The following is a 17,932-nucleotide window of genomic DNA, read 5'->3' on the forward strand; positions in this document are numbered from 1 at the left end:
TGCCGGGGGGAAGACTGTACCCAATCTTATGTGGTGGAGTCTTCTTTTGTTTTGTTCTCTTCTTGCAATTTGTGTATTCTCACAACTCCTAGTTAAAACGTTTTATTGTATGGTGAAGGGCTACAACATTGGTATCAAAGCAATGTGATTGTATCTACATCAAGATGATGAGGTGTACATTCATCCTTGAAAATCAACTCACAACATGCCCTATCCTATTGTTTTTTGGACAAATATCTATTCTATATATTATTGAGAGCTTTGTCTTGGGGATCCCGAACCAAGCAGAAGGCTCCCAATTAGCATAAGTGGCACAAGGAGGAGAAGTTTAGTATTCAATAAATAAAGTGAGTGGGGCTTATATTTATTATCATCTCTCTCTCTCTCTCTCTCTCTCTCTCTCTCTCTCTCTCTCTCTCTCTCTCTCTCTCTCTCTCTCTCTCTCTCTCTCTCTCTCTCTCTCTCTCTCTCTCTCTCTCTCTCTCTCTCTCTCTCTCTCTCTCTCTCTCTCTCTCTCTCTCTCTCTCTGTGAATTGAATATATGATATGATCATGGAAAGGGGAAAGGTGAGTCTTTAAAAATTTGTATGTGGCTCTTTGTGTGTGTGTGTGTGTGTGTGTGTGTGTGTGTGTGTGTGTGTGTGTGTGTGTGTGTAAAGAGATGGCTTTTTTTTTGTTAGACATATGAAATAACATAATATTTTAGTGGTTGAGTATATGCATGTAATGTATACATACTCTAAAAACTTTATAGAAAAAGGATTGAATTTCTTTTTTGATTGAGTGTATGGGATGAGATAATAATTTGAATGGCTGAATATGCTCACGCAATGTGTACATACTCTAAAACCACTCACAAATGAATGTAGACTATAAAAGCTCATGAATAATACATACACATGTATGCATATATGCAGACATGCTCATACATGCAAACATATGTGAATGATAAAAAAATGGGGGGAGAGAGGGGAGAAGAGGAGAGGAGAGAATGAATACACACTTACAAAATACACAAACATGCACACACACACACACATATGTATACACACACATCCATATACATGTACATCCACACACACATACACATATGTATGCATGTGTGTGTGTGTGTGTGTGTGTGTGTGTGTGTGTGTGTGTGTGTGTGTGTGTGTGTGTGTGTGTGTGTGTGTGTGTGTGTGTGTGTGTGTGTGTGTGTGTGTGTGTGTGTGTGTGTGTGTGTGTGTGTGTGTGTGTGTGTGTGTGTGTGTAAAAGGAGGAGGAGGAGAGAGAGACAAACAGACATGGGAGGGGAAATAAAAGGGAGACAAGAGAGAGTAAAAAGAGACAAGAGTACACATACTTATGAGACCATACAAATGGACACACATATATATAACATATACATACTCACATACATCTAAACATATATATGAGAGAAAGAGAGAGAGAGCAAAGGAGACAGATTGGATAATACTTATAAAGTATGTACTTACAAACATGCACATACCCACAAATGTAGACATATGCATCCACGCATAAATATATGCATGTACATATACATGAAACACACACACACAGACTTGTGTGTGTATTATTCTTACATATACACACACACACACACAATATATATGCATATATAAATAAGATTTTGAAAGGTGCCACGTGACAGCCTCTCATCACTCCTGAAAACCTTCTCTTTTTCTCACCCTTTTTCTACATTTTTTAACATTTTTTCTCCCTCCTTGATAAGTAAGGAGGAGACTCTCTCTCTCTCTCTCTCTCTCTCTCTCTCTCTCTCTCTCTCTCTCTCTCTCTCTCTCTCTCTCTCTCTCTCTCTCTCTCTCTCTCTCTCTCTCTCTCTCTCTCTCTCTCTCTCTCTCTCTCTCTCTCTCTCTCTCTCTCTACCATATTATATAATTGAATATTAATACATAAATTATACTTAATCTATAATTAATACGCATACATTTGATTAATACTTAGATTATATATTATTACTTAATTATTATGTATATTTATTATTAATTTATTATTCATATTAAGTATAAGTATTCTATATATAATAATTAGTAATACCTATATAATAATTAATATGTATACACATTATTATTATTATTATTATTGTTATTGTTATTAATGTAATAATATATGCATAAATTATAGTTATTAATACATTAATGTAGTTATACACACACACACACACACATATTGATGTATATAATAATTAAAATGTAATAATAATAATAATAGATATGATATAATTATATTTTAATTCAATAATATAAATATTAATTATAATTATTAATCAAGTAACATAATTTATTATTTTTAATAATTAAAATAATTAATAATTAATAAAAATATATATTGATATATTTATTAATAGGTTTATATATATATATATATATATATATATATATATATATATATATAGGTTTATGTGTGTGTGTGTTATGTATTATGTATATTTGTTAATATATAGCATAATCTATATCATCTATAAATTTTTCCTATTTTTTATATTAATAATAATTTTAGCTAATTATTATCATATATAATTATGATTTGTGTTATTTTTTATATTAATGATAATTATAATATAAATATTATAATTATAAGTACTTTAATATACTTGATTATATGTATGATCATTAATATGTATAATGATACCATAATGCAATAAATTAGGTGTTTATTATTAATTTTCAATATGTCAATTAATTATTAATAAAGAATGTACAATCACATTTTAATTAATATATTATTAATTATTAAATTATAGAGGGAGAAGAGGATAATAATAATAATAATAATAAATTCTCATTATAACTTATGGACTGTCAAAGTTATATAATGTTTTACACTCAATGTGTGAGGATAATATACATGCTATGATAGGCTCAATGTGAATAAGAATCACTATAAAATCTATTTGTCTTTGAGAATGTTTGAAAAATGGTCATAAGGATCCTTTGGAGATATAGTTTAGGCTTGATCTTGTTAATGTTGGTCTTCAACTCCCTATATATCAATGAGTGCCATATCCCCATATATTGCATTTTCATGCATTCAACATTGTATTAATCTAAGTTGCCAAAGATTTTGAATTTTAGATTATGTTCCTTATATCAACCTCCCATAAACCCACATGAAAAATATGATTTTGAACTACACTGAGAGAACTTAAGCATAGAATGTATTGTATTACTTACAAGCTCATGAACCAAGATTTCTCCTTTAAAGCCTACTCAATATGTAAACTTGGCCCAAGGAAGCTCATAAGTTCCTCTCTTTCACAAAACCGCAAGATTCACAGAGAAAACCACTTAGAGTAATGATTTTGGAGCGTAGAGCAATTTTGGTATATAAGAAAGAAGATCAAGATCAAAGTATACCAATTAATCAATGTCATCATCACCATTATTATAGAACCACCTTTAGTTGTTGATACCAATCCAATAAGCTTTATATCAAGTTATTTATCTTCCTTCAGTGGAAGTTGTTTATAATCTTTGCTCCATTCGTACACACTGCAAATGGCTCCACAAACCAAACCAATGAGGTACCTAGGCAAAGAACAAAAGATTTATTCTATTTTTAAGTTTCAAGCTTGAAATTTATAAACGTGGTGGATGATAGGTGGTTTCTTCATCTCTATAGGTGGTTTCTTCCTGAGAAGCATTTTTTCCACTCCATGTTGGATTAGGTCGAATCAAACTCCATTTTTTCCACTCCATGTTGGATTAGATCGAATCAAACACCTCAATGGATCATCACCCTTGCCTCACAACCACCATCTATCATCTCGCAAGTCAATGCCTTCCATCATCTAGCCCACTACAAGATATAGGCCTTATATTGGCATTAAAAGTGACGAAAATGTTCATAAAGAAATTTGCCCCCGTCGTCGCAAAAAGCATCGTTATTGGCGACGCCATAGAATAGTTGGTATCAGCGTCATTATCAGCATCACTATTTGCATCAATTTTGCGACGCTGATACCGACACAAATAATGACGCTTTGCGATGCATTTTGTGATGCTAATAATGATGGTTTTAGATAAGTGTACAATGCTCGTGTAAATAAAGACAAAGTGTACTTAAATCATAACACTATTACATGAAATAAATACATGATCGCATAATGAAAGCGACCGGTACAATCGTGGCAAGATACTACTACTAAGAAAATGTCTACACAGATCACGTGACCAAAAAAGAAGGGTGTGTGAGCTCCAGGGATCCAAGGGCGAGTTATAGATCATCGCCATCTGAAACTCCGTCCTGCCGTAAAGGAGCATCAAACGGACTCTGCAAAAAAAGAAACAACTACACATCAGTCCACCATACAACTACACATCAGTCCACCATACAATAATGCATTCTAATTAAACATGGTAAAGTTTTTTAAATCATCTCCCAAGCGTTTTTTAACTGCCACTCGCAAAGAGGGAAATTCCAGTTCCACAAAGGAAGACGGCTTCAGTACCATACACTAGCTGGAAAGAGGTATGTCCTATAATTGCCTTATGGGAGGTTCTGTATGCCCAGAGGGCCTCTATAAGTCGATTGTCCCAGTCGCGACGATATGCGGCAATCGTTCTTGTCAGGATCGAGCAAAGGATGCGATTGGTAACTTCAACTTGGCCATTGGCTCTGGGGTAATAGGGAGTGGGCTTGCGATGGCGGATCTTATACAGCTCCGTCAACTCCTCCATGATTTTGTTAAGGAAATGAGTACCTCTGTCACTTACCAACTCAAGGGGACTGCCAAAACATGTGATAATATACTCGTACATGAACAGGGCTACGTTGTTACCATCATCCCGCTTCAGAGCTTTAGCTTCACACCACTTTGTGACATAATCCGTACATACTAAGATGTATCAGTTCTACTTCCGTCTGGTGGGTGGATCAATGGGACCCACAAAATCAATCCCCCACTTCTCGAATGGCTTTAGGGGAAGAATAGGTTGTAGTGGCACGGCACTTGTTTTGGTGGGTTTCCCCATTCGCTGACAAGCATAACATCTCTTGCAGTAGTCATATGCATCCTTGTGGAGGGTCGGTCACCAGTATCTTGCTAACAGAGCCTTCCTGGCTGTCGCTTCTCCTGCGAAGTGTCCACCACATGGTTCGTGATGGCATGCTTTCAATATAATGCCGATTTCATCCCCTGCAACATATCTTCGCAGCACTTCATCTTTTTCTCTCTTGTACAGTGCACCGCCTAGCAAGGTGTAGGGGCCTGATTCTAACAGAAGCTTCTTCTTCTCATAGCTTGAGATGCCAGGAGGATACTGTTGAGTTGCTAGGAGGTTGGCTATGTCTACATACCAAGGAGTAACTGTTTCAACTAGAAACAAGGAAGCATCAGGAAGGTCTGGATCATCTTGTTCCTCTTCTGCAGTTTGAGGGATCCGTGATAGATGATCGGTTAGGACATGGGAATGGCCAGGCTTAGTGACCACTTCAAAATTGAACTCCTGGAATAGGAGCAACCATCTCATCAGTCGTCCTTTAACATCTGCTTTATTCATCAGGAAGGGCAGGGCTTTATGATCCAAGTAGAACTTGAAATGCGTTGATAGTAGATAGTGTTGAAACTTCTCTAGTTCAAACACCATTGCCAAGCACTCAAGATCTGTCATTGTATAGTTTCGTTCCCTATCAGTGACCTTCCGGCTTGCATAATATATTGGTTGATCCAATTTAGAGGGGCCCTTTTGACATAGGATAGCACCTAGCCCTTCAATTGATGCATCTGTGTGCACATGAAACTCCATCCAATCAGGAGGCTGTAAGATAGGTGCTTGGATAAGGCACTGTTTTAGGGTATTAAAGGCTTCTTCACAGTCATCAGTCCAAAGAAAATCCTTATCTTTCCTTAGGAGCTTATGCAGAGGGACTGCCTTGGTTGCAAAATGTGCAATAAATCTTCTGTAGTAGCCTACATGGCCAAGAAATCCTCTCAATTGCTTGAGGTTTGTTGGTGTTGTCAAGGCGGCAATCTTCTCAATCTTTGTCGGGTCTGTGGCAATCCCTTGTGCAGAGACAATATGGCCCAGAAGAACTCTCGATGAGATGCCAAAGACACATTTGTCGGGGTTGAGAGAAATCCCATACTCTCGGCATCTGTTAAAACATTGCTCTAAGTGTCCCCAGTGCTCACGGATTAAGCTATAGACACAGAAGTCATCAAGATACACCTCAATGAAATCATGAAGATGATTCTGGAAGGCAGCCATCATTACTCGTTGGAAGGTGGCAGGAGCATTACCAGAGCCCAAATGGCATCACTCTATAGGCATAGGTCCCCCATTCTGTGGTGAAGGTTATTTTGGATTGGTCCTCTTCTGCAATTTGGACTTGGTTATATCCACTAAATCCATCCAAGAGGGAATAGAGCTCATGGCATGCCACTGTGTCCAACAGTTGGTCTGTAAAAGGGATAGGAAAATGATCATTCTTCATCTTCGAATTGAGCTTTCGAAAGTCTACACATATTCAAAGTTTCATGTTCTTCTTGGCTACTAACACAATGGGTGAAACCCATTCACTGTTAGCCACGGGATAAATGAACTCGGCTTCAAGAAGTTTTAATAATTCAGCCTTCACCAGGGCAGAATAATTAGGATTCATACGACTTTGTCTTTGTCTTATAGGTTTGGCATCAGGCTCTAGGTCAATGTGATGTTGGCATACTATGGGATCAATCCCCTTTAGATCTTTATATGACCAAGCAAACACGTCTAAGTTCTCCTTTAATAGATCTCGCAGGACCACTAGTTCTTCTTCTGGAAGATTCAGACCCACTTTTAGGTGTGTTCAGTACCGTCAGTATCCAGGAATGTCACTTGCCTTTCACCTTCCACTTCATGGATAAATGTTCCACGGATTGCTTTTGGATAGAGGTCTGACTCTTTCAAGGGAGTAGTGTCATTGTCTAATGTTCCACTAGAACCAGTGTCCTCCTTCTGAACAGATGACTCATTTGTCTGTTGAGATTGCTGGAAGGGTATCAGAGCTTTGTTTGCTTCTGTGTGAGTGGTGATTTCTTCTGGACTTAGGGATTCATCTTTAGAGGATGCGTCCAGGAATGTCACATAGCAGGACCTTCTAGAGGCCGTGGCTCTGAGGGCTTTGGCTTATGTTGGCAGGGAGCATCATCATCATCTTTTCTCTAGACTAAACGGTCAGGGCGAGAAGAACCACTAGTGAATTTAATTTTTATGCCTTTAATCCATTGCTTATGCAGATCTCTATACTTTGTGGTCCATTACTCAACCCAAATGGAACCATGGTCATTCCCTCCAACACTTCAACACCCCAATATTTTCAGCCTCTGAGGTCTCTGTAGGGACATCGACAAGATCGTCCACTATTAGAGGATCTTCTTTATCTACACTTTCATAACCTACTTCATTTTCTTCCTCATCATTTTCATCCCCTTCCTCTAGAGGCTCTGTAGGAGAAGAACATATCTTCTGCCTCTGTGTCTGTTTCTGCTTCTGCTTTTGTCTCTGGCTCTGTCTTTGTTACTGTCTCTGTGATTGCCATGTAATAGGGAGAACAGTACATCCATGCTTCTATCTCGCTGTCGGAAGTGATTTCAGAAGTCAATTCTAGGTGAGGCAGGAGGTATTATCCCATGGACAAGGATTTTGCTTCCGTTGGCAGTTGGCTTACAGTGCCCCACTGTTAAGGACTGTGCTTTTTTGTTGACATGTTGAACTTCATAGTCTTGGCAGGGGAAGTATTTTCACTCTGAACAACTATTTTTTTTTTCTTGGCGCATGTGACAATGGCAACTTCCAACTCTACCAAATTGGAGGCAAGCTCTTTGTACCTTCTGTTGGCTATCAGTACCATTGGCCTTTACAGGGGGACTGGACTTGGACAGTCCTTTGCAATGTGGCCTTCTTCTTTGCATCAGATGCATAAGGGCTTGTAATCCACAGATCGTCTAAGGTTTGGACAATTCAGGGAGATATGGCCATTTTCTCCACACCTATAACATTCCACCTCTAATCTCTACTGTCGTCCTCTGTTACTTTGAGAGGGAAACCTCCTTGGACCGAAATTAGGACCAAACTCCCTAGGCTTTGGTCCAATGTCCTGTGTTAACATTTTGGATTCTAGCAAGTTGAAGCTTGCATTTTCATCCTTCTGTCTTCGTTTGTACATCTCTTTCAAAGAGAAAATATCCTTTGTATGGTTCTTCCGCAAACAGTAGGAACAGAAGGCTCCAGGAATGGTTGGTTTTTGGGTGCATTCAGTGGCTAAATGTCCCACTTAATGACACTTTCCGCACCATGTATTAGAGTGCATCACATCTCTCCCAGCTCATGCAGGGGTGGATATATTGGCGGTATTCACCTTCAACGTCTATAGCTGCTCTGTAATCACATCCATAAGCTCTTTCTTGATAATTGCAACTGAGTTGGATAAGTAGTCCTTTTCAGATTGTCACCTTTTGAAGTACTTGTAGTAGGGTTTTTGGAAGCTTCTGTAATTACTACATACACTGGTTGGGTCGATCTAGAGGGTCCTCTGTTCTGGTTCTAATTCAGAGCTCTTGTTGAGACTTGGGATTGTTGATTCCAGTTGGTAGGGTTCCACTGTTCTTGAGTCGCCATTGGAGGAATTTTCTAAGGCCAGCCTAACCTTCGCAAGTTGGGGTGGCATCTGTAGCCCCACATGTAGGGCTCTGCGTGCAATGCTCAATTTCTTCTGCACCACCTTCAACGACTCCTTTCCCTCCGGCCGGGTCGTGTCCAATAATGTGTTGAGGAAGGCCTGTTGCTAGGCAGTGAAGGCTGTCTAGGCGACGTCCGCTTTGCTTTCTACCAAGATTTTGTCTTTTTCTACCAAAGGAGGCATCACGCCAGTGCTTTCACCCGTTTCTCATTCTGCGTGGCCCATTCCTCGGCCCTTTTGTTCATTCCTTCCATGCTCTCCCCTTACTTTTGGACTAGGGTTACAAGCTTCTACTCCTGGGCTCTGAGTTCTTTGCTCATATTCTCTTGCTCTTTCCTTCCGAGGTGCAGTTGATCGGTCATGGACTCGATCTCTTTTCGTCATTTCTCCCTCTCTTGTCTTCTCTCCTCTTCTTTGGTGTCTAGTTCCTCCATCATTTGCTCAATGTTGGCGGTTTTCGCCTCCAATTCTCCATGTTGCATCAGGAGGAGCTTGTATTTCCGCTGCATCTGCACAAGTTCTTGATTTTCGTCCTCAAGCCGCTGTTTGTAGCTTTCTTCCATGTCTTCTTTTGCTTTCAATTCTTGCTTGAGGTCAAATATTTGTCGTTGTCGCATGGCTATGATGCGAGTTTTCTCCAGTTGAAAGGCAGCCACTGACTCTTTCTCTGCCACCAACTCAGCCACCACTGCCATTCTCTTTTCCTCCTTCGCCCTCTCCAATTGGGAGAGCAGCTCGGTGACGTATTCGTCATAACTGTTTGGTGGCATCACTGTTGCGTGGGTGGGGATGGTTGAGGCCTCCACATGCAGACGCTTCTGGTCCTGCCTCGATTCTGCATTCACAGCTGGCCTTTTTTGCCCCGTGGCTATGGTTTCTATGCTCTTCCCTTGGGCCATTTCTTTACTGATGAAGTATTGCATCCAGGCCACAAAGTTGGAAACTTCCATGCTGGTGGGGATGCTAGGGGTGAGCATAGTGGGTTCAGTGGAGGGTGCCATGAGGGTGGGGATAGGATGGAGGGGTGCTTTGCCTTTGCCTTCCAGGACTGCGGATGGCGCCGCTTCTAGTGCATGCGCGCTAGAGCTAGGCCCTTCTTCCCTTAGCTGGCTCCAGGCTCTTGGATCATCCGCCCTGCATTGTTGCTCAATGGACCGGCGTGTGGCCTCGGCCAAGTCCTCCTCTTCCTTTCTTCTTAATTCCTCTTCTTTCTCCGCAGCTCTTCTTTGCCTTTCTTTTTCAGCCTTTCTATATTATTCCTCCAGTTTCTCCTTTTCTTCTTGCTCCTCTCTTTTTCTCTTTTTAGCCTCCTGCTTCGACGCCTTTTTAGCAAGCTTGGCTTGCTCTGTTGTTTCTTCTTCTTCCTACTTCCTCTTCTTCTCCCTCTCCTCGGCCTCCCCAAGGGATTGTCTTTTTGCTTTTTCCAAATCTTCCTTCTCCTTCCTGCGGCCTTCATCCGGTTTCTTTTTCTTCTGCGTTGTCTTCTTCTTGGTTTCCTTGACCTACTTTTTGCTTGATTGCTCTTCTTGCCCCTGTCCTTCCTTATCGGTCTCAGTCCTCGCTGGACCTCTCCTGGTACTGATGAGGGGGTGACCTGTTGGGCATTTCCCCTTCCCCCTCTTCTGCATTTTGCATCTCTTTCACGGCCTCCTGGATGAGCGTTGTTAAGATGCTTCCATAGGCGATGAATGAGGCCTTGGACGATGCCTTTTTTCTTTATGTGGCCTTAGACGCCGGAGACTCTCCTCCTGTGAGCATGCTTCCTAAAGCCAGCGCCTTAGCCGCCTGGTCAATAGTTTTACGCATATAGCCGTTCCAATCAACTTCATGCAGGGTATGAGCCGCCACGTTCTCCAGCACTGAGACACTGATTCGATGCATCTCTGCATTGTAGCGCTGGGTGGAGAAGAGTGCGTGTACCAATTTTGCTTGCAATCTGGTTTCTGCATCAGGGATATCTTGAATGCTGATGCTGTCGTTTGTCAGCACGTCCTCCTTTCTCATCCCCAGTATGGCGTAGACGTCTCTCTTTTGCTTCTTTTCTATTTTCGATTCTAGTCCCAGTGCCTTTTCCACTAAGATGGGGGTTAAGCGAACCAACACTTGCTTGGCGTTTTGTCCCCTTCCTATTGTGATGGTGATGCACTCGTTGTCGAGGTCGTAAGACCTGAGAAATTCCACACACCTTGTGTAGTCGGGTTCTTGTGCGAATCTTTCTAGGTACTTGGTCCTGGCCGCCTCTTCCTTGACCACCAATCCTTCTATATTGTGAATAGTTTGGAATTTTAGTTGGTTGTAGCTGCGGCTCTCTAGGGTGATGCTATACTAGGCTCTCTCCTCTTCCGTGAATGGAAGCCGGTGGGCACAGTCTTGTTGCGACATTTTTTGATCCTATCATGAACCCCGGTTTCCATTAGTTCTTCCAAATTGACAATACAAAAACATCCTAGACTGAAAAGGAAAGATGTATGTGTTTATTGAATGGAAGGCTCAAAATCCTATCCAATGTGAAGCCCCCCTTTTCAGCTTTAACTTTTTTCCTTTTATTTTAAAGTTCTCTTGACATTTTTCTACCTCGCTTGTTGCCTACGTGCTTATGCGTTTTGCTTGCCCGCTAATTTTAATTGATCTCTTGATTCTGATTTTAATTGATCTCTCGATGCACCTTACTCCCCTTTCCCTCCCAGCTTGAGAAGAATCCTTACTAGGATTAAAGATGTGGGGGGTTGAGGACCTTGTAATGGGTCTTAGGAGTCATCGGTGTAGAAACCAAGTGTAAAAATCGGGATTGTACTCTAACTGAGCTATGTGATAGAGATCAACAGGGCGAGTGCCAACGTGCGTTATGTAAGTGAGAACATCTGTTAGGAAGTCACCGGAGGCATTGCGGCTAGCAATGTGTAGCTCCTCCTTAGTCAGTAGGTGATCAAGGTAAGGATGTCCCTTGATGTGCTCCTCCAAGGGGTGGTTGCGAAGAGTGGTCAACACTCTGGACAAGGTTGGCACGATATAAGTGGGGTTGTACTCCGTTGTTTTGATTACGCAGCGCTACTCTGCGTTGGTCATGACTCGGCAGCCCTCTACTTCCCATTGCAACCTAAGAGTGTACAATGCCATAAAAATGGAAATTCCATCCCAGCAAGTTGGGATAATTCTGCGATTTCTTGGTCAGTGATGGCAGAAGTGGTTCGTTGATCGTATGATGTTATGAGACGTTAATTGAGTGCTTGCTCTTTAGAGACCTCGCTGTCGAGCAATACATCAGCAAAGTTTGTTGCCTTTGCAAAGGCAAGTTCAAACATCTCCCAAGAACAAGGCATCGTGCAAATTTTGATTACGAAAGGTTCGGACAACATGCTTAAGTCCAAGCGGTCATAGCTCAAAGCCAGCTCTTTGAAGGTGGCATCAAGCCGTCTAATGCAATCAACCACGTCATCCCCTGTATTTGCGGCTAGATCTGAGGCCAGTGTCAAAAATGACTTTCGCTCGTAGGAGGGCTTAAGACCTGCCCGGTGGTTGGGGTTTGATGGCCCTAGAGCCTTTGACAACGGATAGTTGTGGTTGCGGGTGTGCCTTACGTTGCGGTTGGGCGTCCTGGCTTAGGGCTGGTGGAGCGGCAACTACTTGTGATGGACTGCTGCCTTCAGCATGGATCATTGTCATTGGATGGACTCTAGTGCGTGATGGGTCATGCGATAGTGTCTGTCGTTTGGGCCGGTAGGCTTGTTCGAGTCTTTCGGGCATATGTGTAGATAGGCTTGATGGATGTGGTCCTAGGGAGCATTGCGGCTCGTTGTTTTGAGGTTTGATGGAGCTGGGGGTGATCAAGCTCAGGGGTAGCATACGAGTGGCGGTCTTGGCCAGGTGGGTTTTAGGGATATACAACCAGGTGTTTCCCTCATAGTAGCCTTGCGTGAGTAGGAGAGCTTTGGGGACCCACTTGCACTGGATCATGCCCTGATTTCTGTAACTATGCCTTGGTGTCCTAGGTTTAGAGCTATGGGTCTTATGAGGTCGTGTGTGATGACTCCTAGGTGGCGGTTGTGGTTGTTTAGGCCTCCATTGGAAACTATGATGTTGAGCCTTAGCTTTTGTCACCATGAGTAGTGGTTCTTGAGTGGTGGTGGGGGGCGGTCGAGCACTACACTTCTCCTTAGATTCGGATGCTAATAGTTTTACCGGTGGTCGTGTGGATTGTTCCATCGTGCCACCCTTGCTGAAAGGTGTATCAATGTGGATGTTGCCTATGGCGAGGTGAACGCATTGCGACTCATAATTGACGTGGCAACGAGTTTGCTTCTTGAAGGTTCACCCTAGTAGCGTCTCCGTGCCTGCGTCCTTGGTGTTTGGCAGCACGTAGAAGATCATTGGTACAGTTTCAGTCTCGATAGAAACGGTGGCCCTACATTTGCTGAGGAGTGCATAGGAGCGGCCCCCATATGGGCTCAACATAGCATTAGTGGGTTGTAGTGATGGTTTGCCTAGTTGGGTCCAATGATCATGAGTTAGGACATTGAAGTTTGCTCCCTCGTCAATTAGGGCATTGAGGATGCATGTCCGCTTGGTAGTGACTGTGATGTGCAGGTATGCAGGTTCCACGACTTCCTCCTCCGCGTAGTCGATTTCGATGATGGTGGCTACACGAACGTTGACTGGTGGTTCCAACATTGGTAGTTTATGCAAAGGATGTGCGAGGGGATAGTATTTCTTAACACGGCTGCCATTGAAGAAGCCAATTCTGTTGTCGGCTAGAGTTTTGAGCTTGACGTTGCCCATTCGGCTGATTGCACGGACCTTGAAAGGTCCAAGTCCCAGAAACTTCATTTTTTGCTTGTGCCCCTTAACTGAGTATAGGAGCACTAGGTCGCCTTGTTCGAAGTCGCATTGCTTGACATGTTTGTCAAACCAGCTCTTGCGTCATGCCTTCTCGCATATGAGTGTGTGATTGGCTAGAAGACGGGTCTCCGAGAGGCGGTCGAGTTCTACTAGGTGTTGTTTCCATGCTTCCTTTCCTTCGCATCGCTCCTGAAGCGCAATTCGTAGGCTAGGCACGAAGAATTCTAAGGGGAGAACTGCTTCGGTTTCGTAGGTGAGCCTAAAGGAGGTCTGTTCGATGGCTATTTTGTAAGCTGTGTGGTAAGCCTACAAGGCTGCCATTAGCTTGTTATCCTAGTCACTGCGTGAGGCCGAGACTACCTTGGTTAGGACGTTGACAAGAATCTTATTTGTGGATTCCGCCTGGCCGTTTGCTTGAGGGTAGTATGGAGAGGATTTTCAATGGATAATTAGGAAGGTGGATAGGAGATGAGCTATCACTTCATTGATGAAGTGTGTCCCCTGGTTAGTGACTAGTTCGATGGGGCATCCGAATCGTGAGATCACCTGCTCCCATAAGAACTTGGCAGTCATTCGAGCATCGTTCTTTCGGGTTGCTCTTGCTTCTGCCCACTTGGTTAGGTAGCCTGTGGCCACAATGATGTATTTGGCCTGAGAATACTGTGCAGCAGGGCTGATGGGTCCTATGAAGTCGATCCCCCATTTTTCGAAGGGTTGTCATGCAATGATTGGGGTCAACTCCATCTGATCCTTGCGAATCAGAACATTTGTCCTATGACATTCGTCACAATGCTTAACAAATTGCACAGCATCACGGAACAGCATTGGCCACCATAGTTGAGACTGCAATGCCTTGCGAGCTATTGTGTCTCTGAAAAAGTGTCCTCCCGCAATCCCACTATGTGTCTCTAAGAGCACGTCGTGCATCTCATGCTCGCACACGCATCTGCACATCAATCCATCTTTCCCTAAGCGATATACCTGGCTTGCTATCAACTGATAGGATTGGATTTTGAGAATAAGTTGCCTTAGTCTTGCCTTTTCTATTGGTCATTCCGGTAGTCCGTGCTCAAGCAGTTGGACTATGTCATCTGCCCAATATGGTGTTAAATCAGCTTTGAATAAATCCCTCTCGTTGGAGAGGTTAAAGAGGTGGGCATCTAGCAATTCATCAATGATGCCTTCTCTAGCGGGTTCCCTTGTGGGGATGCGTGAACATATGATTAGCCATGTAGTGTTGTTTCCCCTTCCGTACAACCACCGAGAAGTCAAACTCCAAGAGTAGAAGGAGCCACCGAGCTATGCACCCCGTAGCGCAAGGTTTGTTCACTAGGTATAGCAAGGATTGATGGTTTACGAAGAAGGTAAAGGGTGTAGCCAATAGATAATGCCGGAACTTCTTCATAGAAAACACCATGGCCAAGCCCTCTCTTTGGTCGTCGAGTAATTCATTTCTGTCTCTGTCAGTTGTTGGCTTGCAAAGCTTACTGGATAGTCTAGGTTATGCTTGCCAGGTTGGCAAACACTGCCCCCACCGCAATTTTAGAGGCATCAATATGCACATGGAAGGTTATGGTCCGTCCGGGGCTCGTAGAATTGGTGCTGTAGTTAGAGCCTTCTTCAACTCTTCATATGCGCATTGGCAGGCTTTAGTCCATTCGAAGACAATCAGTAGTTTGTACAAAGGTCTTGCTATCAATGCATAATTCAACACAAACAATCAATAGTATCCGGTATGGCCTAAGAAGCATTGAACTCCCTTGTAGTTGGTTGGGGGTGGAAGGTCGACAATAGCCCTGACCTTCGAGAAGTCAGTGGGAATGCCGTTCTTTGACACCACATGGCCGAGGATGCATCCATGTTTCACCCAAAACTGGCATTTCAAGGGGTTCAAGGAGAGACGATATAGGCGACACCGATCAAAGACTACTTGGAGTTTGTTCAAGTGTTCCATCTAGGTCAAGTGAACGCAGAGGTCATCAACAAAGACTTCTAACTTCTTGTGAAGCATGTCTTTAAATATGGTGCACATGAGACATTGGAAGGTGGCAGGGGCATTAGTCAACCCGAAGGACATGACTATGTATGCAAAGACGCCCCACTCAGTGGCGAAGGTAGTTTTATGCCTTTGACGAGATGCACTTGCATCTAAGAAGCCGTCCAGGAAACTGTAGGCCTCCTTGTCTGCCACTCTTTCAAGCATGTGCTCAGTGTATGGCAATGGATAGTTATCCCTCTTGATAGCAGCATTTACCTTTTTATAATTGACGCACACTCTAGTTTTTCTGTTTTTCTTCATCACAATGACTATGGGTGATACCCAGTCTGTGTGCTCAATTTCGTAAATGAATCTTGCTTTCATCAGCTTATCAATTTCTTCCTTGATAGCATGAGCGTGCTTAGGATTCATTGGATACGGTTGTTGCTTCACCAATGTTGCGTCTGGTATCATGGGTATGTTATGAGTCACCACACTCGGATCTACCCCTTTAAGCTCTTCCAACAAGGACCATGCGAACACATCCACATACTCTCATAAGAAGGCAACCAGACTCGCCTCCTCGTCCTCAGCCAAGTCATCACAAAGAAGATTGGTCGAGGTGTCTCCCCTTCCTAGGCTAAGTTCACCTCTTTGACTCTGGCCGGTCCCTCGATTGGTTCGCTCATTTGCCCTTGCCGTTTGGCACCCATCAAGATCACTACCCTATCGTCTTTCTTGAATTTTGTAAATCGTTTCGGAAGGTCCCATGGTTTTCGTTGCTTGTTTGTTCGGGTGTCCCTAGGTTGTTTCGCCTTTTCTTGCTTCAATCGTTTGCGCCGCAGATGGATAGGTAAGTCCCCAACGATGCGTCAGTCTTGGGCAGCCTAGGTATCTCTGGGTCGCTATCCGAGCTCACTTCTGGCTCAGAGTCGAACTCGCCGTCTTCGCTAGAGGAGGGGGTCTCCCCTGGTGGTCGCAGTTCAGATGGTGATTCTGCTCTAAGCACTTGTGTCATCCTTGGTTGAGCTAGGCCTACTTGCTCAAGGTCTATGGCTACTATGTGTTCTAACTAGGCACGGTCACAATTCATGTGCATGAGCCCTCGCTCTATCTTATAGGCACTTCTTTTTTGCGGCTTGGAATCTGCCCGTATTTGTTCTATTACATGTCCCTCCATGTCGTACTCTATCGAATCCACCCCCCCTCACTTTCATCCTTGAAGGGTTGGCACTCTTCGTACTCGTCGTCAGAGTCCTCTGCACTAGCCAGTTCGACGTCATGTAGGGCTTGGTACTTCTCTTGTTGTTGCTGATCCGGGACTAAGACCCAGTTGTACATAAGGTTCAAGTCATGCACTCTGGTCCATTGCCACTCGGATTCGCCTAAGAGGTCTTGGAGAGGCATGAGGTTTGTTGTTGAGTTGTCAGCCGAGCTTGTCTGTTAAGTATTCCAAGGCCTCTTGGAGTTCTTTCTTGTTGCCTGGCACTTGGAAGGTGACGGGCTTAGGTCTCCCAAGATGGGTTACTTCCATCAGGCACACTGGTATAGTGGGCGTGCCATCGGTCGCGCCCATCATCATGATGGCTTGCTCATGCGCTTCTTGGTCCGCGAACGGCAGGTCGATTGTAGCAAGGACATGCATCCAATCCCGGTCGTCTTCTGGACATGGGATATACTTGGTCAAGGGCTCATAAGACTTCTTGACCTGATTGTCGCCCTTGAGCATCGAGGAGATGGCATCCAAGTTGACTGGTGAGGTTTTCCAAGTGTCCATCTCCACCCTCACAGCTTCCGTCCTGTTGCCTAAGAATATCAAGCCGTTACCCCAATCTTCAATAACTCTGGCATTGCGCATCCAGGGCCGGCCTAACAGGACATCGTAGTCCACCCTCTTCATGACTATAAAGTCGACCGTGAATTGGACACCTGTGATTTTTACTGGCCAGTTTTTAAGCACCTCGAATGGCCTCACCCTCATGCCATTTGCTAGCGTGACGTTAAACCGAGCGGTCTCAATAGGTGGGTTTCCCCAAGTTTGCAGTACCGCATGGCTCAACATACTAACCCCAGGTTCCCATGTCTATGATTTTTACTGGCTAGATTTTAAGCACCCCGAATGGCCTCACCCTCATGCCATTTGCTAGCGTGATGTTAAACTGAGCGGTCTCAACAGGTGGGTTTCCCCAGGTTTGCAGTACTGCATGGCTCAACATACTAACCCCATGTGGGTTTCCCTAGGTTTGCAATACCGCATGGCTCAACATACTAACCCCGGCTCCCGTGTCTATGATCCCCTTTCTTGTTGTGTCTCCTAAGGCTAGGATTGGTAACACTACATGCATCTCGGTGCCTTCCCAGAAAGCATTAATGTGCAAGGATTTTGGCACAGAGTGTAGCGTTAGACTCGGTATTTGTGTTTCTACATCCTGATCT

Source organism: Lygodium microphyllum, chromosome 5 (assembly GCF_053477565.2).
Source record: "Lygodium microphyllum isolate KBCC chromosome 5, Lygodium_microphyllum_v1.1.10, whole genome shotgun sequence".
NCBI classification, from domain to species: Eukaryota; Viridiplantae; Streptophyta; class Polypodiopsida; order Schizaeales; family Lygodiaceae; genus Lygodium; species Lygodium microphyllum.